At 40.1% G+C, this 27,940-nt stretch overlaps 1 protein-coding gene across 6 annotated transcripts in view; it reads left to right on the plus strand.

The window, feature by feature from the left end:
• The first annotated feature begins 1,435 nt into the window (after positions 1–1,435).
• CNOT1 (CCR4-NOT transcription complex subunit 1) overlaps positions 1,436–27,940 on the plus strand; it is a 102,842-nt gene continuing 76,337 nt past the window's right edge. For all 6 annotated transcript variants that reach the window (XM_068528162.1, XM_068528165.1, XM_068528164.1 and 3 more), the window contains exon 1: positions 1,436–1,558. The gene's annotated coding sequence lies outside the window, so the exon portion shown is untranslated. The remainder of the gene's footprint in view (positions 1,559–27,940) is intronic.

The raw sequence follows: 27,940 nt of genomic DNA on the forward strand, positions 1-27,940 counted from the left end.
TTTCTAGGACGTTAGTGAAATAAGCCAGTCACAAAAAGACAAATTCTTCATGATTCCACCTATATGAGGTATGTAAAGTAGTCAAACTCTTAGAAAATAGAAGGGTGGTTGCCAAGGATTGGAAGGAGGAGATGGGGAGTTGTTTGATGGGCATACAGTTTCAGTTTCGCAAGATAAAAAAGTTCTAGAGATCAGTTGCACAATAATATGCATATAGTTTTAACACTACTATGCGGTACACTTAAAAATAGCTAAGATGGTAATTTTTATGCTATGTGTTTTTACTATAATTTTTTTTTTTTAAGTATTTTTAGGCACAAAAGAGAGTATGAAAGAGATGGCTAGGAGACAAGCAACCCAGCATAGCCTCAGGACGGGGTGATGAGGATACAGTTTTTTCAAAATTTAAAAGAGCCACCAGTCAACACTTCCTTCCACTCCTTCCACACTCAGCTAGGAACACGTGACCACAAAATCTTTAAAAAAATATGTTTCTCTATTCTTTCTCCCGAGAGCTAAGGGCATAAGTATTCTTTCTGATACCACTTCCAGGGACTAAGCCAAAAAGAGACTGAGCTTTCTACCTCTCTGTAAGGAGTCCCTTCTTCAACAGGCAGAAATAGATGGGAAAGTTCTCTTGACGAAAGTGAGGCGGGATAGGACCAAACGGTAACCTGGCGGACTACGTTCTCCAGCACGCATTACTCCTCCTGGGCGCAGTCAGTGACGGAAGAACTCGCACCACTTTTGCGACAGGAACGGGGAGGGGGAACTACATATCCCAGGATGCAAAGCGCCACCACTCTAGTTACAGGCTGGCTTGCTTTCTCGTAGCTGGCGTTCCCCGCCAAATAGACAAGGCGGGCGGGCGGGGGTGGGGGGGTGGGGAAATGTTTAAGATTGGGAAGCCCGGTGGTCTACCAGACTTGACAATTCGAAAGAGGAAGGAGCGTATTGGAAGGCTGTTTCTCCCTCTCACTCAGAGTAGTGCCCGCACAAGGTGGCGAGGATCTAAGGGCCCTCTCCTTTATTTATTGTTTCTCAGAGGCAATGCCAGACCCCCATTGGTCGACGACCTCGAGGGCAGGTGGGAAGTCCGTAAAACCCCAAATCGAAGTTATCTGCGTCTCCCCATTGGCCCTCGCCTCGAGCGCAGGCGCAAGGGCTCCTACTCCCGTCCCTGGGGACTGGTGAGCGGCAATTGGCCAAAGCCCGCGAAGTAGGAGTCTGGATTGGTAGTTGCTAGCAGGAGCCTGGTTTCTTCCTTGACTTCTGCAAGTGATAGTGTGTGATTGGTTTAAATCCGCGGGCACCCGTCGGTGACTGGGCAGGAGCCACGGGGTGGGTACGATCATTGGCTGGTGCTGGGGCCCTCCTTCCTCGGGCGGGCAGCGAATGATGAAATGGGAACGGGGAGGGGAAAGGCCGCGACGTGAGCGCGCGACCTCCGGCGCCATTTTGTAGAGAAACAAGCGGAGTTAACCGAAGAGGGGTCGAGGAGAGCCGGAGTCGGGGACCCAGGAGTTTCCTGTGTCCAGCGCCGCCGGAGCCGCCTAAGGTGAGGTGGGCTGGGGTCGGGTGCTGGGGCCGGCGGGCGGTGTCAGCTACGGAAAGCGGGTGCCGGTGCGGGAAGGAACGGGGGTGGTCCTGGGGCCACTGGGAGCGTTTCCCGGCGCTCCGCTGTGTGAGGGGCAGTCGGGACGGGGAAGTGGAGAGGCGAGAGCGGGAGGACTCTCTCCCCTCGGCTGTAGAGTCTTCGGGCTCTGAAGAGGCCGAGGCGAAGGCTCCACAAAGCGGAGGGCAGAGCGCGGGATGAGACCCGGGATGGCCCCCGGCCCGGGCCTGGAGGCTCTGAGGGCGGCGGTGGGGGCGGCTGGGCCTCGGTTCGCGCGGACTGCACCCTTCTCAGACCCCACGAGCTCCTCAACTGCCGGATGGGTGCAGCGGGCATCGGCCCCGGAGGCCTAGCTCCGGGGGCGAGGGGCCCGTGTTTGGAGTACAGGCTCCCAGTTTCTCTGGGCGGACCTGGAACTGCCAGTCCCCTCCCCCGCCCCCAGCACGTTGTCAAACCCCGGGTGTTTCGGGTGTCCGCCGGTGGGAGGGGCGGGCGGGAGAGAGCACTTCCTCATTACTTCTTGCCACAGGTTTTGTTCCACTCGCGCGCCCGGGCGCTCACTCCGTCTCCAGAGTCGGCCCCCACCCACCGGGCCCCGTGTCTGTGCTGTAGTGGCGGTTCCGCTAATCCGTGGGAAGTGCCCGCTTCCTAGCCGAGCACTTGTAGGCCTCAGCGCTGGTGAGAGAGAGACTTACTACAGGTCTTACTAGAGGGTTCCGTAAGGCCAAACGCACAGGTGTTCTTTTTCAGTACCACCCCCTCTGCAGATTTCACCCCACCGGGCTCCCACAGAGGAGTACCCTCACTAGGATGAAGCTTTAATGCTTAATATCTGTGGGTTTGGAAATGTTGTGTTTAAAGTAAACTTCGAGCAGAAACCTTGCCCTTTGAAGTCATTCAAACGTTACAGTTTTTAGGACTCTAATAAGAAGTACTTTTTTCCTGAAAGTGAGTAATAGCACTTAGTCTTCCTCTTTATTTCTCTAAAATTCGATTGCCTTGGGGAGTTTATTTGACCAGTTAATAATTGAGTGTAGTTGATTACCTTTTGCGAAAAAAATTCTGAACATTTGCCTCATGACAGTCCGTTTGATAGGAGTAGGGATACACGGATGAAAAAATGGTTGGACACGTACAAAATCAGGAAGTAGGTCAAACAGATTAAGAACAAACTTGTTTGTGTAGAAGTATTTGGGTTTAATGTGCTCAGGTTGACATTCCTACCCATCTAAAGATTGGCAGTGTAGTATTTTAGCTATTAATAAAATATATGGTATCAGTTTAAATAATCCTGTTGTAGGACACTGCAGATTGTTATCTTGTCTGAGGAGAAAATGAGCTGATGATACATGAAGTTTTAACATCTAGTTGTGCTTTGACTGAAAAGGTCCCATGATGATAAAACTTGTTTAGAGAGTTGGTCCCTTTTCAACAAGTGGGGGCCCAAGTCCTTCCGTGGAAACTTAAGTCTAGAATCAAGGCACCAAGATTTGACCATCAATAACAAAGTATTACCCTTTCTTGCCTAAGATCCTAATCTTAGAAGTTTTAAGGCAGCCTTTTGTGGCATTATGGTGGAACAGAACTGAAATGCTTTTGGTTCGTAACTCACTCGAATGGATCTCTGGCTTAGCTTCTTTCTTTATGGTCTCTTAAATTTCTGCTGGGGTTTTACATCCCAATCTCTTTAATATGGATCTTGTCAGGCTAAGTACTGTGATGTCCTCCTAACTTTGGGTTAAGTCATTAAAAAAAAAAAAAAGCAAAAACAATTGTGAGGACAGAAGAAGAAATGCTTCCTATTTCTTGACAACATGTTTAAAGACTAATCTCAAATTATCCTTGCTTTTTCCAAGTATGTTTTTGGTTAGATTCTGATCTAGTTATGAAAAGCTTTCTTTTTAGCCAATTTAAATTTATGAACTTGAGTCTTTATTTCATTCTACCACGTAACAGATCTTTGGTACTCAATACCTTGGAAGAGAATTTATCACTAATTTTAATTGAATGCTCAGATATATCAAGACACTTATTTTTCATGAGAAGTTTATGATTCTTGAATTAACAAAAACAGTACCTGCTATGAACTTGGTATATTCTTTTGTAAAAGAACAAAGCTAACTTTCAAGTCAGTTCATATTATTAAGTTGAAGCATTTCTTAACCAGCCGTCTGATCAAACTGAACTTCCTGCTGGGAAGTTTCAAAATGGCATCCTACTGAGTCTTATTTTAAGACCTTATATAAAGAAAGATCCAGCAGTTCCTTTTCTGTTTGCTCACAATTTTTAAGAAGCATGTTTCAAAACTAAAATGGGCTCAAAACCTTTTGCACCCTATATGTACACAGTAGTTAATTTTAACGTACTTTTCATTCACACATTTGCAAGAATGTAGCAAAGCAAATAAAGCAAATTATTCGTTGGAAAGCATTGTTTGAGAAGTCACTAATTAGAGGTGTAGACTTAATCTGAAATCCTGTGTTGAGATTGGAAGGAAATGCAGCCTTTGGGAGTGTGGAGCGTAGGTTTAAGAAATGCATTTCTGGCGGAAAGAAATGCATTTCTGTCTTTAATGCTGGAAGGCTCAGGATACACCTCTAGGCTAAATTAAAATGTTGAATGAGATGTTAAACTGTCTGCAGGAGAGGTGTTGGTTTTATTGTTGTGCTTTTTGGGTTTTTTTGTTTTTTGGACTAATTATATGAAATGTAACATGGAATGAAAGCATATTGTGAAAGACACTATTTTATTGCTCTTAAACTTCATATTAAGAGCTCTGCATTTTCCCTTTCAGATAATTTGTTTGAAAGTTTGTCACCTTGGATTTAGAGTTCTTAGTTTTGGAATGCAATGTTACTTTTAAATTTTTTGGTAGACTCATTATAAGAATAGTTACTCCTTTGTTTCAGACCCTGTTGTTTCTGCAATAGCTTTCTAACTAATCTCCAGTATCTTTTCCCCATCATTTGTTTATTGGATTTCTTTATTACATAAGTAATATGTGAATATATTCTAATTGTAAATGATTCTGGGAATACAGTTAGTTCTTTACATTAATGCCAAATTGTCTACTAAATCATTGGTTTGAAACTAGGCATCCTATACGCCAAAGTTTTTCAGGTACCTTGGCCTGGAGCTTATTGTGTAAGTATTGATCCCTCCATACTTATAGCAGCATATTACAACTTGGGCTTTAGTTAAAAGACGGTTGCACAGTGGTTCCCAAATACATTTTTGCCCCTTTTATCTGGAATGTCATCGTCTGTATCTACCAAAACATTATCCATCATTCTAGTTCATACTCAGATGTACTGTCTATAATCTTTTCCCTGACTTCCCTAAGCAAAATTGATTTCTTACATTCCTCTTGGGTAGTTTCACTTACCTTTACCATGTATTGCCTTATAAGTTGTCTCATTTTATAGTAGGTAAGAAGTCTCCCATCCTCCAAACATATACATACAGTTGCCCTGAATTGTAATTGAATAATACTTCATTTGTTACACTTGGGTAGATTTATAGAACATGGCGCTTTTGGAAAACAGTATACCCTGGTTTTCTTTTGAGGACACAGACTGTTTTTCTTGGAGCTATGTACTTATAATTCTGTTGACATCTTTTAGAAGGTTAAACTTTGAAATCTAGTCATACAGAATTATGGTATCACTTGTAGGAAATTGAAGCCCAGGAAAGTGAGGTGACTTCCTTAGTTTAATGTTAGACCAGGTTTTCCTACTCCAGCCTAATGGTGATTCTGTCTTTCCGTACTGCTAAAGTTCAGTACAAGGAAAAGGTCTATGAATCTGATCATTCATCAAAAAGGTGAGAATAATCTATGATCAGCCACTTATTTTTGGAGGACAAGACACAAGATTTGAGTTTTTCATCTCTTCAGTGTGAAAATATAAAACTCTAGTCTGACAAAAAGATAGTCTTTTGCAATTATTGGGAATGGTCGTTACTTAACCTCAGTATAATAAACTTGCATTTCCATTGAGGCCTTCAAAGGATGGAGCGACTTAAGTTTTAAAGTGTTCTTCAGCACTGTAAATTGAATTGTGACAGATAATTTGAGTAAGTTTTCTTCTGGTGTAGTTAACAGTTTTAAGATAAAGTAGCTCTAAGAAGGGTACTCTGTTATTATTTTTTAGTCATCTTAAATACATAGTGCATAGTTTTATAATTTTACACATGCTACTGGGAAGATGCTTCTGAATATTCAGTTGATTTCAGATCAAGAACTTGGTTCTTTTCTGATTTTGGAGTAAGCATGCTTTTTGGGCTCTTTTCACTTTTTCAGTTTTTAAAAATGAATGGTTGTTTGCTGATACAATTGTTTAAACTGTGCTGATGTACAGATTGTAGTAATTCTTCCAAAATTGTGAAGTGACTTCCCTGGCAATCCAGTGGTTAAGACTCTGCGCTTCCACTTCAGGGGTTGCGGGTTCGATCCCTGGTTGGGGAACTAAGATCCCACATGCTGAGTGGCCAAAAAATAAGTAAATAAATAAAATAAGGTGAAATAAAATTGTGAAGCTATCCACACAAGGCTATTAAATGTGCTTTAAAAGTTAGTATTAAGGTTCTGTTGCCCTTTTTTTGGCCACACCGCGCAGCATGTGGGATCTTAGTTCCCTGACCCCAGGGATCGAACCCGTGCCCCCTGCATTGGAAGCGCAGAGTCTTAACCACTGGACCACCAGGGAAGTCCCAGTCAACTCTTGATCCATTTGTTTTTATCCTTGGCAAAGCTTTCATTTCAAACCGATTTATTACCTGTCGACCATAATGTCCTTGAATATTTCCTTATCCCTTGCCAGCTGGGTTCTAAAAAAAAGTTTTACACTAGACCTTACTAAACCCAGTAATACATAATTTGGGGATGTCCTTGATTTGGATTACTCATATTAGTGCTTTTTGTTCTTTAGGTAATGAAGAGGTATGTGTACCATGTATATATATCCACTGTTATGGCATGGATATTTTAGGAATATTCCTGTTCCCTTTTCAAACAGACAATTATACCAAAGATTACAGAAGTTGAGGTTGTCTTTCCAAAGGTAAAATGTAAAAATTACTTGAAAGTATTTCATTTTGATTTTTGTCTTCAATCAGTAAGCCCTCAAAGGACTCTGGCAACCGCAAAACGTTGGTATGGTAACTTACTTTAATATAGTAACCTAGTTTTGGGATATTTGTGTATAGCTTTGTAGGGTTCGTCTGTGTTTGGGTTTTAATCACTAATTCCCTCTTAATGTGCTGTTATCTACCTTGCTTTCTACCCTTGCTCCCCTGTAGTTTATTCTCAGTTCATCATCTGGAGTGATTCTTATATTTTTAAAAATTATATTGTGTCTTCTGTTCAAAACCACCCATTGATTCTCCATTTGTCTTTAGTAAAAGCCAAAGAAAGTCCTTTTATCACCTACAGGATTTAGCCCTGCCCTATACCTCTTCATATGTTCCCCCTTCTCCCCAACTTACTCTCTTCACTCTCCCCCTCACTAAGTTTACTTCAGCCACACTTGGCCTCCATGCTTTTTCTCACATATGCCATGTACTCTCTGAGGAAGCCTTTGCATTAACTGACAGTCCCTCTGTCTGGAACATTCTTCTCTCAGGTATGTGCATGGCTAAACCCCTGAGCTCCTTAAAATCTCAAATACTACTTTCTCCGTAAGGCTTACTCTGACCACCCTACTTTGCAATCTCCTCCCGCCCTCCTCAACCCCAGTGTGGTTCACCTTTACCCTTGCTATTTTTCCATAGTACTTAGTGTTTCTTAAAATGCTTGATAATTTTTTATGATTACTGTTTCTTTCCCCCAGTGGGAATGCAGGGATGTATGCATGGCTGTTCACTGATGTATCTCAAATACCTGACACATAGTAAGTACTCAACAAGTATTTGACTAGGTTAATATGCATAATAGTAGTGTGTAAACTGTTCTCTGATAAGTTTTGGTAGCCACTTCACTTTAGCCGTATACTATTTCCTACCATTTGGTGGATTTAAGTTGTGCTTGGCTTTGTGTTAACTTTGTGGAAAGTCAAACTTGAGGTGATCGCGTGTAGGGCCCACCCTGCAGAAAGTGGATGCAAAAGCTGTTTTCTCAACAAGGACACTATTGATGTTTGGGCAGAATAGTTTATTGGTGGTGCTGTCCTCCTTCCTTGCAAGATGTTTATTGCATCTTTAATTCTCATTGAATGCCAATGGCTCTCCCACTCCCACTTTCAAAATGCTTTTGGAGATGATATTGCCCTCTAGTTTATAAATACCAGTAAATACCCTTTTGGGGTTCATATTTGTTGTCAGGGTTATTTTACTTTTATCCAACTATTGTTGGGGTAAGTCACAAGTTTACTTAAAATTATTTTAATTTTACAATAGCATATGTGAAAACACTACATATGGAAAAGGAATACCATGTTTCACTGATTCTAAAACAAATTTTTAACATTTTAACACCTCTGAAATTGGGATGTATCATGTCGGAAAAAATACTGCCAAATAAAGTTTGTAAGTGATACATAAAATAGTGATGCTATCACAATTAAAGACAAACCAACCTGAAATGAGATTATGGACAATTATCTCCACCTTTGATGGGTGATGAAGGTAGAAGAAATTTACCAAACTTTGACTACATTTTGTTTTCTGTTAAGTCTAGTCAAATTGTATTTTAGGGACCTAGAAATTGAATATGGTATTGGACTTAGCAGGGTTATGGAAAATTTTTGATGCCCTCAAAGCTGGTTGTTTGGTTGGGAGTGGTGGCAAAGAAGAGATAGGGAATAAACCCAAGGTATGTCCCCAGGCACTGATGAAAAGGATAATACACATGAAACAATAGAGAACAGTGTGATTAAATTTTAACAGTATGTGTCATGCATACTGAAGGGAAGGGAAGGTAGATCAGCACATCAACCTGTAGACAGTCTGATGTGTTTGGAAGGTTTCAGAGGGGCTGGGGCTTGAGTTAGGCCCTGGTCTTATTACCTGATGGTTTTGTCCTCTTTATGTGGGAGTCTTTGCTTGCCTTCTGGTGACCACTAACGTCCCTCTCTTGAAGGTATTAGGGATCTCCTAGTTGGTAATTCTGATAATTTATAATAGTTTCTTTTTTTTTTTTTTTTTATACCGCCAAATGTATGTCATAAGATCTCTCCCCCCATGGTTTTCATAGACTATTATGGATGTATTAGTTATCAGTTGCTGCACAACAAATTACCCCCAAATTTAGCTGTTTAAAGCTTCTTTGCTTTTTATTATTTCACAGGCACAACCTGGCTAGATGCTTCTGACTCACTGTCTCTCACAAAGTTGCAGTGCAAGTATTCACAGGCCATACTCATCTCATGTCTGAAGGGTAGTGAGAAGGGTCTGAAGGGTACAAGCTTACTCATGTAGCAGTTGGCAGGTCTCAGATCCTTGCTGGCTATTGTTTGGGACGTATCAGTTCCATGCCACATTGTCCTCTCCACAGGGTTACTCACAGCATGACTGCTTGCTTCTTTCTGTCAGAGCACAGGCTCGGAGAGAGGTAAAACAGAAGTTAGTCTTCTTGTAACTTAATCTTGGAAATGACTTTCTGTTCTCTTATTTTGAAGCCACGTTTAAGGTCCAGCCCACACTTAAGGGGAGCAGATTACTTAAAGGTGTAAATATTAGGCAGGGATCATTGGGGTTATTTTAGAGGCTGCCTACCACAGTGGACAAAGATTCTTCCTTGGAGCTCTCTTAGGGATGCTATCTGTGTCTAGGTTTTACTTATTACCGTTAAGAAGAGGACTCTCCTTGTTTTCTGATATTAATCACTGTTTCTTCCATCTCTCTGTCCACTCCTTATTTCCCTTTTTGACTTCCTTTATTTTTTTCTTATTGAAGTATAGTTGATTTACAATGTTATATGAGTTTCAGGTGTACAACGTAGTGATTCAGTGTTTTTATAGGTTATACTCTATTTAAAATTACTATAAAATATTGGCTGTATTCCCTGTGCTGTACAATATATCCTTAGAGCTTATTTATTTTATACATAGTAGCTTGTACCTCTTAATCCCTTGCCCCTATCTTGCCCCTCCTCCCATCCGTCTCCACCCTTTAACCACTAGTTTGTTCTATCTGTGAATCTGTTTCTGTTTTGTTATATTCATTTGTGTTTTTTTAAGATTTCACATATAAGATAGCATACAGTATTTGTCTTTGACTCCACTAAGCTTAATACCCTGTAGGTCCATCCACGCTGTTGCAAATGGCAGAATTTCTTTTTTTTTTTTTTTTTTTGGCTGAGCCACATGGCATGTGGGATCTTAGCTCCCCGACCAGGGATTGAACCCACGCCCCCAGCAGTGGGAGCACGAAGTCTTAACCACTGGACCACCAGGGAAGTCCCTCATTTTTTTTATGGCTGAGTAATAGTCCATTTTATATATGTGTGTATATAAATGGACACATCTACTTTATCTGTTCCTCTGTTGATGGACACTTACGTTGCTTCCATATCTTGGCTGTTATAAATAATGCTGCTATGTGCTTTGAGGTGCATGTATCTTTTCGAACTAGGGTTTTAATTTTTTTCTGACATATACCTGTGAGTGGAATTGCTGGATCCTATGGTAGTTCTGTATTTAGGGTTTTTTTTTTTTTTTTTTTTTTTAGTATTTATTTATTTGGTTGCGCCAGGTCTTAGTTGCAGCTCCTGGGCTCCTTAGTTGTGGCATGCAGGCAAGCGCGTGGGCTCCTTAGTTGCAGCATGCGTGTGGGATCTAGTTCCCTGACCAGGGGTCGAACCGGGTCCCCCTGCATTGGGAGCTCCGAGTCTTAACCACTGCACACCAGCGAAGTCCCTGTTTTTAGTTTTTGAGTTCCTCTTTTTTGTTTTTTTTTTTTACCTTCCCTTAAGTGCTAAGCTTCCTTAGGACTCTCTATAGCAGGGGTCCCCAACCCCTCCCCACCACAAAGCAGGAGGCAAGCGAGCGAAGCTTCATTTGCTTCTCCCCATCATAGCTCGCATTACCACCTGAACCATTGCTCAAAATTACTGCCCGAACCATCCCCCCCACCCCCCCAGTAGAAAAATTGTCTTCCACAAAACTGGTCCCTGGTGCCAAAAAAGGTTGGGGAACCGCTACTCTATAGGCCCTCTCTTATTCTCATTTCTGTAGTTCTCCCATGCTATCATCTATATGTTGATGACACTGAGATGTGTTATTAGCAGCCCATACTTTCCATGCTTCAGACTGTAAGTCTAACTGCCCAGTGGATTTCATCTGTATGCTTTACTCCAGACATGCCTCATTATCTTTCTTGCCCTTCCCACTTTGTCTTCCTCAGTTGTTTCATGTCAGGAGTGAGTGGAACCCACGTGCTTAGTCTGGAAAGGTGAGTGTTTGATTCCTCCTCTTTCTTCACTTCTTTCCTTATTCTTCACAGTTTTAGAATCCTTGCAGTTCCCTCTTGAGGGCATTCACTTCTTTTTCCCGCTGATAGTCTTAAGTTCTCTGTGACCTACTCTTTTCTTTCTCAATGTTTCACATTGTCAAGAGTAACTTCTAAAAGTTTTCACCCAATCATGTCCTCTTTTGGTAGGCAAAAGCAGGCTAGGGTTGTAACAAACAACCCCAAGGTATCAGTGGCTTAGCAAAGTAGACGTTTATACTCATATAACTTTCCTCAGATAACTTTCATTGAGAGTGTTCATTTAGGTTACCTTCTATGCAGTAATTCAAGAACCCAGGCTCCTTCCATCTTTTGGTGCCACCCTCCTCTAGATGTTAGGAGTTCTATACATAGCTGGTGCTTGGTGAAAGAGCCAGAGGGTCGTGAGTAGGAGGTTTTATGGAGCAGTGGCTGGTATCATATTTGGCCTACATTTCATTGGGTATAACTTAGTTTGTTAGCCACACCTGTGCAAGAGGCTGAGAAATATAGTCTAGCTGTTTATCCAGGAAGAGGAAACAGATTTGATGATTATCTAATCAGACTCTGCCACTTCCCTATTTCAAATAGCTTCCAGGATTGTCTTTATGATAAAATGCAAAATTCTGAAATGGATTCTGCACAGACTAGAGAAGAAACCCACAAAATGAGTCCCAGTTACCTTCAGAAGGCTTTTCCTCTTGGCTAGTAACAGGATGAGTGTGTTGGGGGGCGGTCCCCCAGGACTGCCATCCCCAGGTTCAGGTTCAGTAATTCACTAGAAGGACTCACAGGACTCGGCATATGGTTGTACTCAGGGCTATGATTTATTACAGCAAAAGGATACAAAGCAAAATCAGGAAAGGGAAAATGCATATGGGGTGGAGTCCAAAGAAGACTAGGCTCATTCTCCCAAGCATGAGCCTCTCCTAGTGCTTCTCCCAGTGGAGTCACACAGGACCTGTTTAATTCCTCCAGCAATTGTGACAGCATATGTGTATGAAATGTCTCCCAGCAGGGAAGCTCATTAGAAACTCAGTGCCTAGGTTGGTCATGTAGGCACCTTCTGCCTACCAAATAGCAAAATTCCAGGTTCCCAGAGGGAAAGCAGGTGTTCAACATAAACCACATTTTTTGGGTACAGTTTAGGCACAGTGAGCCACTCTTATTAGTTCTGGGAGCGGGAATTCGTTCTCTCAAAATCCAAATTCTGACACCGGCCAAGAGCCAACCCGGCAAGCCTTCCTAAGGATAGCAGCCTATGTTAAATTAACTCTTCTGCACAGTGACTGAGGTTCAGACCTCTATAGATAGGGATTTTGTATAGAGAACCTTAGAATATGCAAAAAAAAAAAAAAAAACCAAAACTTTATTGACCTAAGTTTTCTTTTTTTTTTTTTTTTGGCTGCGTTGGGTCTTGGTTGCTGCGCGTGGTCTTTCTCTAGTTGCGGCTAGCGGGGGCTACTCTTCGTTGCGGTGTGCGGGCTTCTCATTGCGGTGGCTTCTCTTGTTGTGGAGCACGGGCTTTAGATGCACGGGCTTCAGTAGTTGTGAGTGGGCTCAGTAGTTGTGGCTTGCGGGCTCTAGAGCGCAGGCTCAGTAGTTGTGGCACACGAGCTTAGTTGCTCCGCGGCACGTGGGATCTTCCGGACCAGGGCTCGAACCCATGTTCCCTGCATTGGCAGGCAGATTCTTAACCACTGCGCCACCAGGGAAGCCCGAAAATTACTTTTCTATCAGTGGGGAAAAAAAGTTCAATTCCCTTTTCAGCTTCTTGCATCTAAATTTGCATTTATGGTTACCGTTTGTATCCTTCTAGATACTCTGCATATAAGGACATACATATACATGTCACTTGCTTTTAAAAACCCTAATAGATATTTCCAACCTTTCTAGCTCCTTTTTTTAGTGTTAAATGATATTCCATTTTATGATTTACTTAACCAGTGCCCTTTTGATGGATACCTAGGCAGTTCTCAGTTGATACGTTTTAAACAGTTGGTCTGGGACTTCCCTGGTGGTCCAGTGGTAAAGAACCCACCTTGCAAAGCAGGGGACGTGGGTTGGATCCTTGGTCAGGGAACTAAGATCCCACATGCCGCGGGGCCACTGAGCTCGCGCGCCTCAACTAGGGAGCCTGTGTGCCGCAAACTACAGGGACCACATGCTATGGAACCTGCACGCCACAACTACAGAGCCCATGCACCTTGGATCCTGCCCGCACAACTAGAGAGAAAACCCACACGCCACAACAAGAGAGAAGCCCGCGCGCCGCAACAAAAGATCTTGCATGCCTCAACGGAAGATCCCGCATGCCGCAACTAAGACCTATGCAGCCAAAAATAAATAAAATAAAATAAATAATAAAGTAAATCTTAAAAAAAAAAGAGTTGGTCATTTCCTGGATGAAAAAGAAATGAGTTAAAAGACAAAGTGCAGAGATGGGGGTTTAGGGGCCTAAAGCTCTTACTATATTCATCGCTTTCTGTAAGGTTAGAGATACTTATATCAGGAAATGGCATTAAAACAGTTAGGGACTTCCCTGGTGGCACAGTGGTTAAGAATCTGCCTGCCAATGCAGGAGGACACGGGTTTGATCTCTGGTCCGGGAAGATCCCACATGCTGCGGAGCAGCTAAGTCGGCAGCTAAGCCGGTGTGCCACAACTACTAAGCCCACGTGCCTAGAGCCCATGCTCCGCAACAAGAGAAGCCACTGCAATGAGAAGCCTGCGCACCGCAATGAAGCAACTAGAGAAGGCCCGCGTGCAGCAACGAAGACTTAACACAGCCAAAAAAACACAAAAAAGCCCCAAAACAATTAGACTCTTTAAAATACTGATTTTGAAGTTATAATACAAGTTTTTAAAATCATACATCTATTTCTCTATTATTATCATGTCTTCCCAACTCTACTACTTAGTAGCTGCAAGTTAAACTTTCTCTTTAAAGTTGGGATAATACCTTCCTCAACGAGTTATCAGGTTTAAATAAACTAATATAGTTGACCCTTGAACAGCATGAGAGTTGGAGCACCAACAGTTTTGAAGTCAAAAATTCACAGGTAACTTTACAGTTGGCTCTTTTTATCCATAGATTCAAACAACTTTGGATATAGTACTATATTGAAAAAAATCCACATATAAGTGGACCCTTTCATTTCAAGCCCCTGTTGTTTAAGGGTCAACTGTATGTAAAATGCTTAGAACAATTCTAGTACTTAAGTGTTTGTTGTGATTATGCTCCCATAAGTTATCCTATTATGTACACAGTAATTATAACTGAAATTTTAATAAGTGAGCCAACATTTTGGATGAATGGCTTGGAACTGTGCAGTGTAAATCTAGAGTCCCTGCCTCCTGGAGGAATATTAAATGTCAGGATATGTATTTTGTTTTAAGTTAGTGCTTAGTTGGTCATGAAGTTCTGTAGAAAATAGTGAGCTCTCTTAAAACCAAAGGAAGAAGTGAGACATCTGGGAAAATTAGTAATGGTTGCTTCTGGATGCTAGAGTAGATACTTTTCCCTGATTTATATGGGCCATTAGTACTTTTCAACTTTGTCCATTATGGTAACACTACCCACATGTGGCCTTTTTTTTTTTGGCCGCGCCACAAGGCATGTGGTATCTTAATTCCCTAACCAGCGATCGAACCTGAGCCCCCTGCATTGGAAGCGTGGAGTCTTAACCACTGGACCGCCAGGGAAGCCCCTAATTTTATACTAAGATTAGTTAAAATTAAGTAAAATATTAAAAATTCAGTTTTTCAGTCACCCTAGCCACATTTCAAGTAGCCACATGTGGTTAGTAGCTGCCACATTGAACTATGCAGTTGTGGAACATTTCCATAATTGTAGAAAATGAATGAGAGAAGAAGGCTCAACTCAGCTTCTTCTAGTCAGGATGCTACTTTTAAGACTTGGGAATTTTCAAGGTCAGACTTTGGTATTAGTAGACCTCAGAATTCTATGTATTTTTAATACTGGAAGTTGGGGGTTCAGTAAACTGATAGCCTTGGGTCTGGTCTATTTGGCTTCTTAAAGTACCTATTGGTACTTAAACCTAGAGCAAGTTAGGTGATAACTATGAAGGTTGCTATGGGAAACCAAAGTGTCTTTACAGGCCTGTCTTTGGTCCAGCTGAAAGAAATTAAGGGGAGAAAAAAGGAATCAGTGGGAGGGGCTTTCCTTATCTTAGTAGCAAGAGATTGCCTCAAGCTATACTTTCCTTAAACTAGTCCCAGAGCTATTTGTAAAGTCAGTGGTTTTCTAACTTTAAAATGCATAAGAATCACCTCCAAAGTTTAAAATGCAGTGTCCTGTTCTCTTTCCCCAAAGATTTTGACTCTTTTGGTGTAGGGTGATGCTTAGGAATCAGCATTTTATTTATTTTTAATTTTTTAATTATTTTTTTTGGCCGTGCTGCGCAGCTTGCAGGATCTTAGTTCCCTGACCAAGGATTGAACCCCTGCCCGGGGCAGTGAAAGCTCAGAGTCCTAAACACTGGATAGCCAGGGAATTCCCAGGAATCAGCATTTTAAATACCTCTCTTCTCCCAATTCTTATATACAGTTGCCTTAGTTGCAAGCATTACAGTAAATTCTGTATTCTGTTAAGCCCCTTGAGATCAGTGTTTACTTTTGTGTTTTCTATAGCATCTAAAGTTATGTGCATGGTATATGGTTAGGCTCAAGTGTTTGAATTAATAGGAGGGCCACCTCTAGCAGATGATTTTTATGGTACACTGGAGTGAAATGAAAAAGGAGCATTTGACATTTTGCATAATCCTGATAAAATAAGGGATGATAATAGTAAAATTTTTCAATTAAAAATATTTTCAAAGTTTAGTGAATTTGAGCTTGTTTCTGTTATCAGGTTTATGTCGGTTTTATGCTTGAAAAGGCTCCATACATTTTAACAGTCTCCAAATTGTTGACAGTCATCATCAAAGAGAAGCCTCATTTGCATAAATAAATATGTGATACATTTAAAACATTTCTTCGAGCCATTCAAAAATTTAAAATTGAAATGCTTAAAGATAAAGGCTCATCCTTTTTTATTGACAAAATGTAATACCTTTAGAAAAATGTGAATGTATTTTGAGCCCAACATTAAAAATGATGTGAAAGTAAAGATGAAGCTTTAATTTGAGAGTTTGTGTGCATAGCAGCATTGCAGCTGTCTTGGATGCCACTTAAACAGAGAAGACAAGAGATTTAAGGGTATTAATTGCTCCTGTCAGAAGCCAACCACTCAGCTTTACCATATCATCACTCTGGACCAGTCAGTAACAATTTGGTCTGCCTGGCTATACTCCTTTAGCATGTGGTTTGTGAACTTCTCCAGCAGCTCCACTGAAAAGATTTGACAGTTGCTTACTTTTTAGCTAGCTGTTAAAGCTGATGTTGAGGTGATAGAGCATCATCCACTGTGCTTGTAATGGATACCTCCTGTTGTTGCCTTGAGGGCTTAGGAGATCCTTATCCCTGCTATACCTCCTGCCTCTTAAAGATAAACCCTTTTGGGAAAGCTATGATATAGTTGAGGCCTAATTTTACAAATGGGGAGGGGGAAGCATAGAGGTTCATCACTTATTCAAGGTCATTTACCCTTGTGTTAATGTGTAGTTACTGGTCTTATGGCTTTAAATTTTGAATTATTTTAAAAATTGCTTAAACTTAGCTTAAATTTTCATTTTGTAAAAATTACCATATACTTGTAAAAATTAAAATACACTTGAGTACAAAGTGAGTTTTTGGAAATCCCATCACATGCTTGTAATTCCTGCTTTAAATTACAAAGGTAATACATGCCCCCATCCCCAGTTTTGTTAAGAAAAATTTCACACGTACAGAAAAATGCAAAGAATAATACAGTGAACAATCCCATAACTGCTTCCTAGATTAAACGGTTAATGTTTTGCCATGTTTATTTTCTCTATACTTTTATATTTTTACTGAAGTATTTGATCCCAGATGTTTCAGCCTGTATCTCCTACAAATTAAGGCTTCTGGCATAGTCATACTGCATCTAAGAATATTAAATACTTTTAGAAAAATTTTTTATTAGAGTATAGTTGATTTACAATGTTGTGTTAGTTTCAGGTATACATCAAAGTGAATCAGTTATACACATACATATATCCACTGATTCCTTTCCCATGTAGGCCATTACAGAGTGTTGAGTAGAGTTCCCTGTGCTATACAGTAAGTCCTTATCAGTGATCTATTTTGTATATAGTAGTGTGTATATGTCAATCCCAATCTCCCAATTTATCCCTTCCAGAATATTAAATACTTTTATAATATCCAGTCAGTTTAAAAACTTCCCCAGATGCCTCAAGAATATCTTTTATAGCTTTTTTAAAAAAATATTTATTTATTTGGCTGCGGCAGGTCTTAGTTGAGGCATGTGGTCTCTTAGTTGCGGCATGTGGGATCTAGTTCCCTGACCCAGGGATCGAACCTGGGCCCCTTGCATTGGGAGCGCGGAGTCTTAATCACTGGACCACCCTTTTATAGCTTTTTTGAATCAAGCTCAGATTACTGTTCACATTAAACCTTTTCATTTTGGTTTTGTAATCTAGAACAGACCCCACTTATTCCTCTCTCTTCCTGCTGACTTTCTCTCTGACTGGCGATTGTAGGCCAGTGGTCTGGTAGAATAATCCAACACTTGGATTTGTCTGATTAGGTTCTCATGTATAGTTAAACTTGTTCCTTAAAACCCTTTATTTCCTGTGAATTGATAGGTGTAGAGGTGTGGTTAGGTTTATGTTAGCCATCTTTGGCAAGAATACTCCAAAGTGACACTTCATATTGCAACACATCAGTAGGCACATTTGTTGGGTAGTCTCACCATTAGTAACTTGATCATTTACTTAAGGTAGTGACAGCCATATCTCTATGGTAGAGGGACATTTTTTTCCCTTTGTAATTAGTAGGTAATCTGTTGGGTAATACTGTACAAATGTCCCAGCAGACTTTCACCTGAGGTTTTTTAGGCATTGGTGATTCTTGCCTGAATCAGTTTTTATACTGGTCAGGGGTATTACACAATGGTAACTTTATTTTTCTTTTATACTTTTTAAATCTGTTAGCCAGCACCCTTCTGGTGCATCTTGTCCTTCCTCTTTAAGTATAATCATGGATGTAGGGATTCTTATTCACTGTATTATAGTCGTAGTCAATTTTTTTACCCTATGATTTATTGGAAGGAACTTTTATCCATAGTGGCTTACTGAAATTTCAGATTTAGATAACACATTTTCATTTAATCTTCTGTTTATGTCAGGATGCTTAACTGTTTGGAATTTTCTTCATCTGCACACATATAAAGAACTTAGAATTCGTAGAAAGAAATTTGTGGCTGCAAAAAGTAAACTTGATCACCAGTGTGTGTGGATTCAAAAATATATGTTTGAGATAAATTAACAATTTAGAGTATACAGATTGGCAATAGTAAAATCACCAGATTATCTCTATGTTTTGTTCCCTCAAGCATTTCTAAATGATGCTGCATTTAGGGAAGATTATAGAAACATTGATTATAAGTTCCTTTTGGTGCTCAGATAGACCCAAAATTAGAAGAATCCTTTTAATTGGCTCCTTTCTCTCTGACATTATCCCCTTGAAATTTTTGAGTGTTTCCTATTTTTGTCATAGGATGAGCCAAACTCACCTTACATCTTCCTTGTTAGTCATACCTCCAAGGAACCTTGGTTCTTTTTAGTATTTAGAAACCATGATCCAGAAGTTAGATGGGCTCATTGCTTTTGGGGTATCATTTAAGGTGTATAACACATTGATTTGATACATTTATATTGCAATATGATTGCCATTGTAGTGTTAGCTAACACCTCTATCAATGTATAATTATCATTTTTTCTAGTGGTGGGGACAGTTAAGATCTTAGCAGATTTAATGTTTATAATACAGTTTTGTTGTGTGTAATCACTGTACTGTGTATTAGATCTGCAGGACTTATTTATCTACTAGTTGCAAGTGTGTACCTTTAAACACCCAGTCCCCCACCCCCTGGTAACCACCATTCCACTCTGTTTTTTCAAGTTCAGTTTTTTTACATTTTAATTAATTAATTTTTAAATAAATTTATTTTATTTATTTATTTTTGGCTGCTCTGAGTCTTCATTGCAGCGCGCAGGCTTTTCATTGCGGTGGCTTCTCTTGTTGTGGAGCATGGGCTCTAGGCGCGCAGGCTTCAGTAGTTGCGGCTTGCAGGCTCTAGAGCGCAGGCTCAGTAGTTTTGGCGCGTGGGCTTAGTTGCTCCGCGGCATGTGGGATCTTCCTGGACCAGGGCTCGAACCCGTGTCCCCTGCATTGGCTGGCAGGCAGATTCTTAACCACTGCGCCACCAGGGAAGTCCCTTAATTTATTTTTTATTAAGATACACTCAACATATTAGTTTCAGGTGTACAACATAATGATTTGAAATTTGCATATATTTCAAAATGATCACAATAAATCTAAACATCACCACACATAGTTACGAAAAAATCTGTTTTTTCCTTTTTTCCTGACTTTCAAGATTTATTCTAAAAGTTGTACATTCTAAATGTTGTACATTACATCCCCAGGACTTATTTACTTTATAACTGGAAGCTTGTACCTTTTGACCACCTTCACGTAAAAATTTAATACGTGCGTACCTCTGGAAACCATCAATCAGTTATCAGTTCTCTGTATCTATAAGTTTGGTGAGGGGTTTTCCTTTGTGGAATAGAAGGGAAGTCATGGTCTTTGACTCATCTCACTTAGCATAATGTCCTCAGGACCCAACCATGTTACAGCAAATGGCAGGATGTTTTTTCCCCCTCATGGCTGAATAGAATTCCATTGTATACAGAGTTGACTCTTGAACAATGTGGAATTAGGGGCATCAGTTCCCACATATAACTTTACAGTTAGTGTCATTATGTGCAGTTCCACATCTAACCACAGATTGTGTAGTGCCGTAGTACATATTTAGTGACAAAACCTGCGTATAGGTGGACCCACATAGTTCAAACCTGTGTCATTCAAGGGTCCGCTGTACATACTGCATCTTTATACATTCGTCCATTGATGGACACTTAGGTTGTGTCCATAGGTTGGCTATTGTGAATAATACTGCAGTAAACATGGGAGTACAGATATCTCTTTGATAACCTATTTTCATCTTTGGATGTATACGCAGAAGTGGGATTGTTGGATTGTATGGTAGTTTTTAATTTTCTGAGGAACCGCCACATTGTTCTCCACAGTGACTGAAACAGTTTATAATCCCACCAACAGTGCATAGGGGTTCCCTTTTCTCCACATCCTCGCCAACACTTACCTGTTGTCTTCCTATTGATAGCCATTCTTACAGGTGTGAGGTGATATGGTGGTTTTGATTTGCATTTCCCTGCGGATTAGAGTTTTAATGTACCTGTTGGCTATTGTGATGTCATCTTTGTCTACTTAGTTCCTCTTCCCATTTTTAAATCACATTTGTTTTGTTTTTGTGTTACTGAGTTGAATGAGTTCTTTATGAACTTTGAATATTAACCCCTTATCTGATACATGGTTTGCAAATATTCTCTCCCTTTCTGTAGGTTCTCTTCTTTTTAATAAATAAATTTATTTATTTTATTTATTTATTTTTGGCCGCATTGGGTCTTCGTTGCTGCGTGCGGGCTTTCTCTAATTGCGGCGAGCAGGGGCTACTCTTCGTTGTGGTGCACGGGCTTCTCATTGTGGCTTCTCTTGTTGCAGAGCACGGGCTCTAGGCACGTGGGCTCAGTAGTTGTGGCTTGTGGGCTCTAGAGCACAGGCTCAGTAGTTGTGGCACACGGACTTAGTTGCTCTGAGGTATGTGGTATCTTCCTGGACCAGGGCTCGAACCCGTGTCCCCTGCATTGACAGGTGGATTCTTAACCACTGTGCTACCAGGGAAGCCCTGTAGGTTCTCTTTTAATTTTGTTAATTGTTTCTTTTGCTTTTAAGTTAGTTGTGGCCTTGGTGGTGGTGGTTTTTTAAAATTGTGACCCACATGACTGGATGTGCATTTTATTTATTTATTTTTAAATTTATTTTATTTATTTATTTTTGGCTGCGTTGGGTTTTCGTTGCTGTGCATGGGCTTTTTCTAGTTGTGGCTAGCAGGGGCTACTCTTCCTTGCGGTGCGTGAGCTTCTCATTGTGGCTTCTCTTGTTGTGGAGCACGGGCTCTAGGTGTGTGGGCTTCAGTAGTTGTGGCACGTGGGCTCAGTAGTTGTGGCCCGTGGGCTCTAGGGCGCAGGCTCAGTAGTTGTGGCGCATGGGCTTAGTTGCTCTGCGGCATGTGGAATCTTCCCAGACCAGGGCTTGAACCCACGTCCCCTGCATTGGCAGGTGGATTCTTAACCACTGTGCCACCAGGGAAGTCCCTGGTTTTTTTCTTTTTTATGATTGCTTTGGCTATTCAGCATCTTTTGTGGTTTCATAAAAATTTTAGGATTTTTGTTTTTCCTATGGAAAATGCCGTTGGAATTTTGATAGGGATTCTGTTGAATCTATAGATGGCTTTGGGTACCAGGGACATTTTAACAATATTAACTCTTTCAATCCATGAACACGGAATGTCCTTCCATTTGTTCCTGTCATTTTTTTTTTTTTAAGTTTATTTATTTATTTATTTTTGTCTGTGTTGGATCTTCGTTGCTGCACACAGGCTTTCTCTAGTTGTGGCGAGCGGGGGCTACTCTTCGTTGTGGTGCGCAGGCTTCTCATTGCGGTGGCTTCTCCTGTTGCAGAGCACAGGCTCTAGGTGTGCGGGCTTCAGTTGTGGCACATGGGCTCAGTAGTTGTGGCACACGGGCTTAGTTGCTCCGCAGCATGTGGGATCTTCCTGGACGATGGCTTGAACCCGTGACCCTTGCACTGGCAGGCGGATTCTTAACCACTGCACCACAAGGGAAAGTCCCCTCTTCCTGTCATCTTTATGTTGATTTCTTTAAACAAAGTTTTGTAGTTTTCATTGTACAATCTAGTATGTTTTATTAGACTCAATTAGGAAATTTTAAAAATGAGTTCCTGTTGATACTTCTATTTCGAATTAAATATTTCAGGTTTTTTAAAGTTTCATCTTTACTACATTGATCTGCACTGAATCTGGATACCTAATAATGTATTTGCTGTATCCAGTAATATATAAAAGTAGCTTAAAATTGCAATAAAATATTATTGCTAACAGTAAGCTTATTGAGTCAAATTTCTTTGAATTTTTTCTGTCCTTAAAAATATATCCCACTGTACCTCAAGGATGTTCACATACTGTGTTCAGTAGTTTCTTGAAATATTCGTTTTCACTGTGTTCTTTGTTATCAGCTTGATATTCCAGTTCATTCTTTGTGCTTGATATTAGTTTTTTTCTTATTTAATTAAATTTCAAACATAAATATGGTTCAAAAGTCAAAACCATATAAAAGATATAATCTGTGAATTTTTGTTCTGATTTCTATGTGTTCTACCCAGTTCTCACCCACTCCAGTATAGGTAACTTTTTATTAGTTTATGTCTGATCTTTCCTGTGTATTTTTTGCAAAAAAGCAGCTATGTATATGTATGCATATATACAAAACAAAAAGTAGCATACATATAGAAATTAAAGCTTAAACAAAGAGTAGACTACTTTGTACATAGTCCGAGATGTTTATTCACCAGTCACCACCTCATGGCCATTCCTTTGCTATGATAAATATTGCTGCAGTGAATAACATTGTGCATATGTTACATGTCTGAAGTGTATAGATTTCTTGGACTTCTTTAAAAATGGAATTTTAAGTGAAAGCCTCTCTGTAATCTCTGTTAATCTAGAGCTTATTTTTTCTGCACATGTTAACATGAATGTGTTTATGGGATGGGATCATGCTGTTCAGAGTACTGCAGCTTTTCAGTCAGTGTCATGGGTATTCTTGTACATTAACACTTAGAGGATTAACTATAAACCACAACTGCTTTGGTATTCCTTAGATTGGATGTTCAGGAAACAATTTGTAATACTGTGTAGTGTTCTCCAGTTAAAATGTGAAGTAATTTTACATAAGTTGGACTTCTACATACCATTTTATAAGCTTTCTTTCATTTTCCAGTGTGTAGTGAACGTTTACAGCAAAACTACGTTTTAAATGTCTGTTTCATATGTTGGGTGGGATTCCATTGCATTTAGGTAGATAATCCTTCACTGATGGATATATAGATTGTTTCTAAAATTTTTAATATTAGGAAAAATATTGAGAACACACTTAAACAGTCTTCCAGAATTGCTGTTTTACTTTTTATACAACCGTATCTTTGGGAGATTTTTTGTTATCACTGTTCAGGTAACAGCTGTCTTATAGTATACTGCTGTCAAATGTCAGTGCCCTTTCATTCATAGTGTTAAATTAAGAAATGCTGGGGGGAATAACAGTAGTAGAATTACTGCTTGGAAGGATTTAGTGTTTTTGTTGCAAGATTATTGCTATTATTGTTTCCACTGTTGAAATCCCAGCGCTGTGATAACAAGTCCTTTGGGGTTTTGGAAGACATATGCCTGTGTACATTTTTAATAATGAAGATAAGGAGGCCTATTGAAGTGGTAGCTGTTTTTGAACTGTTCTTTAAGACTTTGCCTTAATAGGAAATTAATAATTATTTAAAGTCCCTGAGTCCCTGGTGTATTATGGAGACCAATACTAGGCACTGCATATACAAATAGAATGCTCCTGGGCCACAAATTCCTTACAGTTAAGGAATATCTTGGAATCTCAAATTTAGTGATCTTGAAAGAATTTAACATTTTAGTGGAAAGCTGTTGAATAGTCGCGTTGTAGCTTTGCACTTAACATATTTCAATAAACATGGCCTATAAAACATTGTGACCCAATTTATATATACACCTTATGATGCTAAAGGTTAATTGGAAGGGTCTTAACAACTTGATAGTGTATGCTACTGAGGCAATTAAATTAAAAATCATCTGTTATTTCCTCTCATGTGATTGTTATTTCCTCTCGTGTGATTGTTATTTCTGACTAGGAAAATTTCAGTGGGTTTCCATGCCTTTTGGTAGAGTCAAAATATAGGTTGCAAAATCCTAAGCTTCAGTTTACAGCTCTTCAAATATGTAGTGAGCTCCTACTATGGGCCATGTAGTGCTTGTAATAAGTTGGTGAACAATAGACAATTATGATCAATGCCTTCATGGAATTTACGTATGAGGAGATGGGCAAATATAAATATGTTACCCATGTTTGGTGATGTAATGTGGAAAAAAGGGGGGGGGGTTGCAATTTTGTGGTCAGGGTGATCCTCACTGAGAAGGTGACATTTGTGTAGACTTGAAGAAGTGAGGTAGTTAGCCATCTGGGTATCTGGAAGAAGAGGATTCCAGGCAGAGGCATCTAAGGTGAGAGTGTGCTGGAGAAGCAGCAAGGAGGCCATTGTAGCTAAAGGGAATTGAGCAAGGGGGAGTGAAGAAGAGGAAGGCCAGAGGAGTACCGGTGGCTAGGTTCCATCAAGCTGTGTTCGTTCATAGGCCATTATAAGGGCTCAGGCTTCCATTCTGAGTCAGTGGAGGGTTTTGAGCACGGGATGACCTATCTTGAGTTTTTTTTTTTTTAAATAAATTTATTTATTTTATTATTTTATTTTATTTATTTATTGTTTCTGGCTGCATTGGGTCTTCATTGCTGCGCTCGGGTTTTTCTCTGGTTGTGGCGAGCGGGGCACACTCTTCGTTGTGGCGAGCGGGCTTCTCATTCTGGTGGCTTCTCTTGTTGCGGAGCACGGGCTCTAGGCCTGCGGGCTTCAGTGGTTGTGGCTCGCGGGCTCTAGAGCGCAGGCTCAGTAGTTGTGGCACAGAGGCTTAGTTGCTCCGCGGTATGCAGGATCTTCCCGGACCAGGGATCGAACCTGTGTCCCCTGCACTGACAGGCGGTTTCTCAACCACTGCATCACCAGGGAAGCCCTGAGTTTTTTATATTTGAAAAGTCTTTTTCTTTGGCTGTTGTGTTGAGAATAGACTTGTAGGGAGCAAGGGTGAAAGCAGGGAGACTAGTTAGGAAGTTAACATAGTAATCGAAGTGAGATATGATGGTGCTTTGTTATCATAGCTATGGTGAGAAACGACTGGATTCTGTGTATATTTTATAGGTAGAGCCAAAAGAATTTTTTGATAGATTGATTATGGGGAGTGGGGAGTCTAAGAATTTGGCCTGAGTAACTTTAAGGACAGAGTTGGTATCAACTGAGATGGGGTTAACACGTATGGGGTGGAACATTATGGGGGGCAGGGTGTGAAGATCAGGAGCTCTTTTTTTTTTTTTTTTTTTTTTGGCTGTGCCACACGGCATGTGGGATCTTGGTTCCCTGACCAGGGATCGAACCCGAGCCCCCTGCATTGGAAGTGCGGAGTCTTAACCACTGGACCACCAGGGAAGTCCCAGGAGCTCAGTCTTGAATGAATATATCGTACAATATTTGAGATGTCATTAGGAAATTAAATAATATATTTCTAGACATCCTGAGAAATTTGGGTTGGAGAAAGAACTTATAGGAGTTATTGCTGTAGGTGGTTTTGAAAGCCATAAGACTGAAGTATATCAAGAAAGTGAATATAGAGAAGTCCAAGGACTCCAATACTGTGAAGTCAAAAGAGGAAGGGCCAGTAAAGGAGACTGAGAACAAGAGGCCAGTGAAATAGCATTTTAGAAACAAAGTAACAAAAGTGTATCTTGGAGGGAGGGATCAGCTTGTCTAAGGCTTCTGGATGGTTAAGGTGATCACATGTCCTAGTTTATACCTGTTGTCTTGGTGTAAATTGTTAATGGTACCCTCTTTATTTTCAGAAGCGTCCTACTTTGGTTAATAAATTATGTTGTCATCCTACTAATAGATCTCGTAAGGTGATGGTTCAATATTGGTCATTAGTTTAATGCATTAACTTGCTCATGTAATGAAGATGGGCTTGTTGAAATTTGTGTTACACTAGTATTTTTATCCTTCGCAGTCTTTTTTTTTTTTTTGGCCATGCCTCGAGGCTCGTGGGATATTAGCTGCCCAACCAGGGATTGAACCTGGGTCCTGGCAGCGAAAGCGCCGAGTCCTAACCACTGGACCGCCAGGGAATTCCCTCCTTCACAGCCTTTAGATGTTAACGTGGAGAAGTTGGAACCCTTGTCATGGGACTCATATCAGAAGAGAAGATAAAGTTGAAGTGCCAAAGTATCAGGAATTCATTTTCTTGGAAGGTTGTTCAACACGTGTTTTGCTGGATTTGTGCTGTACCATAGGTAAAAAAATAATTAAAATAGGCTGTGATCACATCTGTTTCATGATAAAGTGATTCTGTTGTCCCTCTGTGTCAGCATTTGTGATACAAATTCTGAGCAAGGAGAAACTTTATGTCTTGCAAGCTCTTATCATCTATTGCCTTTTTGTATGTAATTGTGAATAATAATTATTAGATGTGTGTAATATAGTGTAAAGTAACTACTGTTCATGTGAATAATATACTTTGAATAATACAGTTTTAGCTGAACACAACTTGTAAAAATTAAGAATACTTTGAATTATATTTGGCACTAAGAATGAACATTTTATTTTATTGTTTTAGTTTTAGTTTAGTTTTTTGGCCGCACCGTGCAGCTTGCAGGATCTTTAGTTTCCCGGACAGGGATTGAACCTGGGGCCACAGTAGTGAGAATGCCAAGTGCTAACCACTGGACCACCAGGGAATTCTCATCTGTGTCCTTTTTTTTGTCTTAATGAGTATCTTTCCTGCACAGTTTTGCTTCATTCTTTTTAACAACTGCCTTGTTTGGATATACCATAATTTATTTAAGCAATTACTTTTTGCTGCACTTTCTTTTTGCTATCTGATACACAGTATTTCAGTCAAAACCTCTGTTTCCTTTGAGTTCTTGAGGCAATGTACATGGAGGGATACAGTCTTAATTGTGGAATTTAGGTTCAGGGGTAGTGTAAGAAACACTTTTTACAACATTGCCACTTTCAGTTTCAGAAAAGATGGTACCAGTTAATAATGTTGTTAACAATCTGATAAGTCCTCTGTTTTATGGTGTGTTCTCAAACTTGGATTTTTGCTAGTCTGATACAGAAAATATGCTGTCATCGTAATATGAAGGAACAACTTGCTCTAAGAATTTATAGCAAGCAAGTTTAGTTACATATAATGGATAGATATAAGCACAATTTATCTTTAACTTCTCATATGTTATTACTTTAGAATAAACAAAAATACCTTGCCACATTCCCAAGATTCTCTTACTTTTTTTTTTAAGGAGGATGTGGAAAAGGATAGCATAGGTAGAATCTTTGCTTTGTATGAACAAAACAGAACAAAAATGTAGGAACAGTGTAGTCTTTCTACATTGTTAATAAGTTATTAAAGATAAAGGCTTAAATGCCCTTACCAAGGAGCTTTTAATCTTCATGAATTTTCTTTACCTTACATAGTAAGTTCTGATGTTAATGAAAGTATGAGCAGATTTCAGATCATGAAGCTGTGGACAAGCTTAGCTCCTCGCATTCAAAGATTTTTGTTTCAGCAGTGGTACTTGGTGAATTCTTAAAAAAACTTGTGTTTTTTGTTTGTTTGTTTGTTTGTGTTGTGATACAGAATAGTTCCTCTGACTCAGCAGGTTGTTGGAATTAAAATGATAAGCATCCTGTCATTTTAGCTATATTGCTGCTTCAAGCTTCCCTTTCTAAATTTTCCTAGTGCAGGAAGGAATTTGGGTTCTGAGGCCCTTAACTTACTTTTAAGCTAGCCGTTCAAATACCTGAAACATATATCCTAAGATACAACTTTAAGACCAAACTATTGTATTATTCTGAAGCAGTACATAAGTAGTAAGGTGAATAGATGGGATCTTATAA

The sequence above is a fragment of the Eschrichtius robustus genome, chromosome 19 (assembly GCF_028021215.1).
Source record: "Eschrichtius robustus isolate mEscRob2 chromosome 19, mEscRob2.pri, whole genome shotgun sequence".
NCBI lineage: Eukaryota > Metazoa > Chordata > Mammalia > Artiodactyla > Eschrichtiidae > Eschrichtius > Eschrichtius robustus.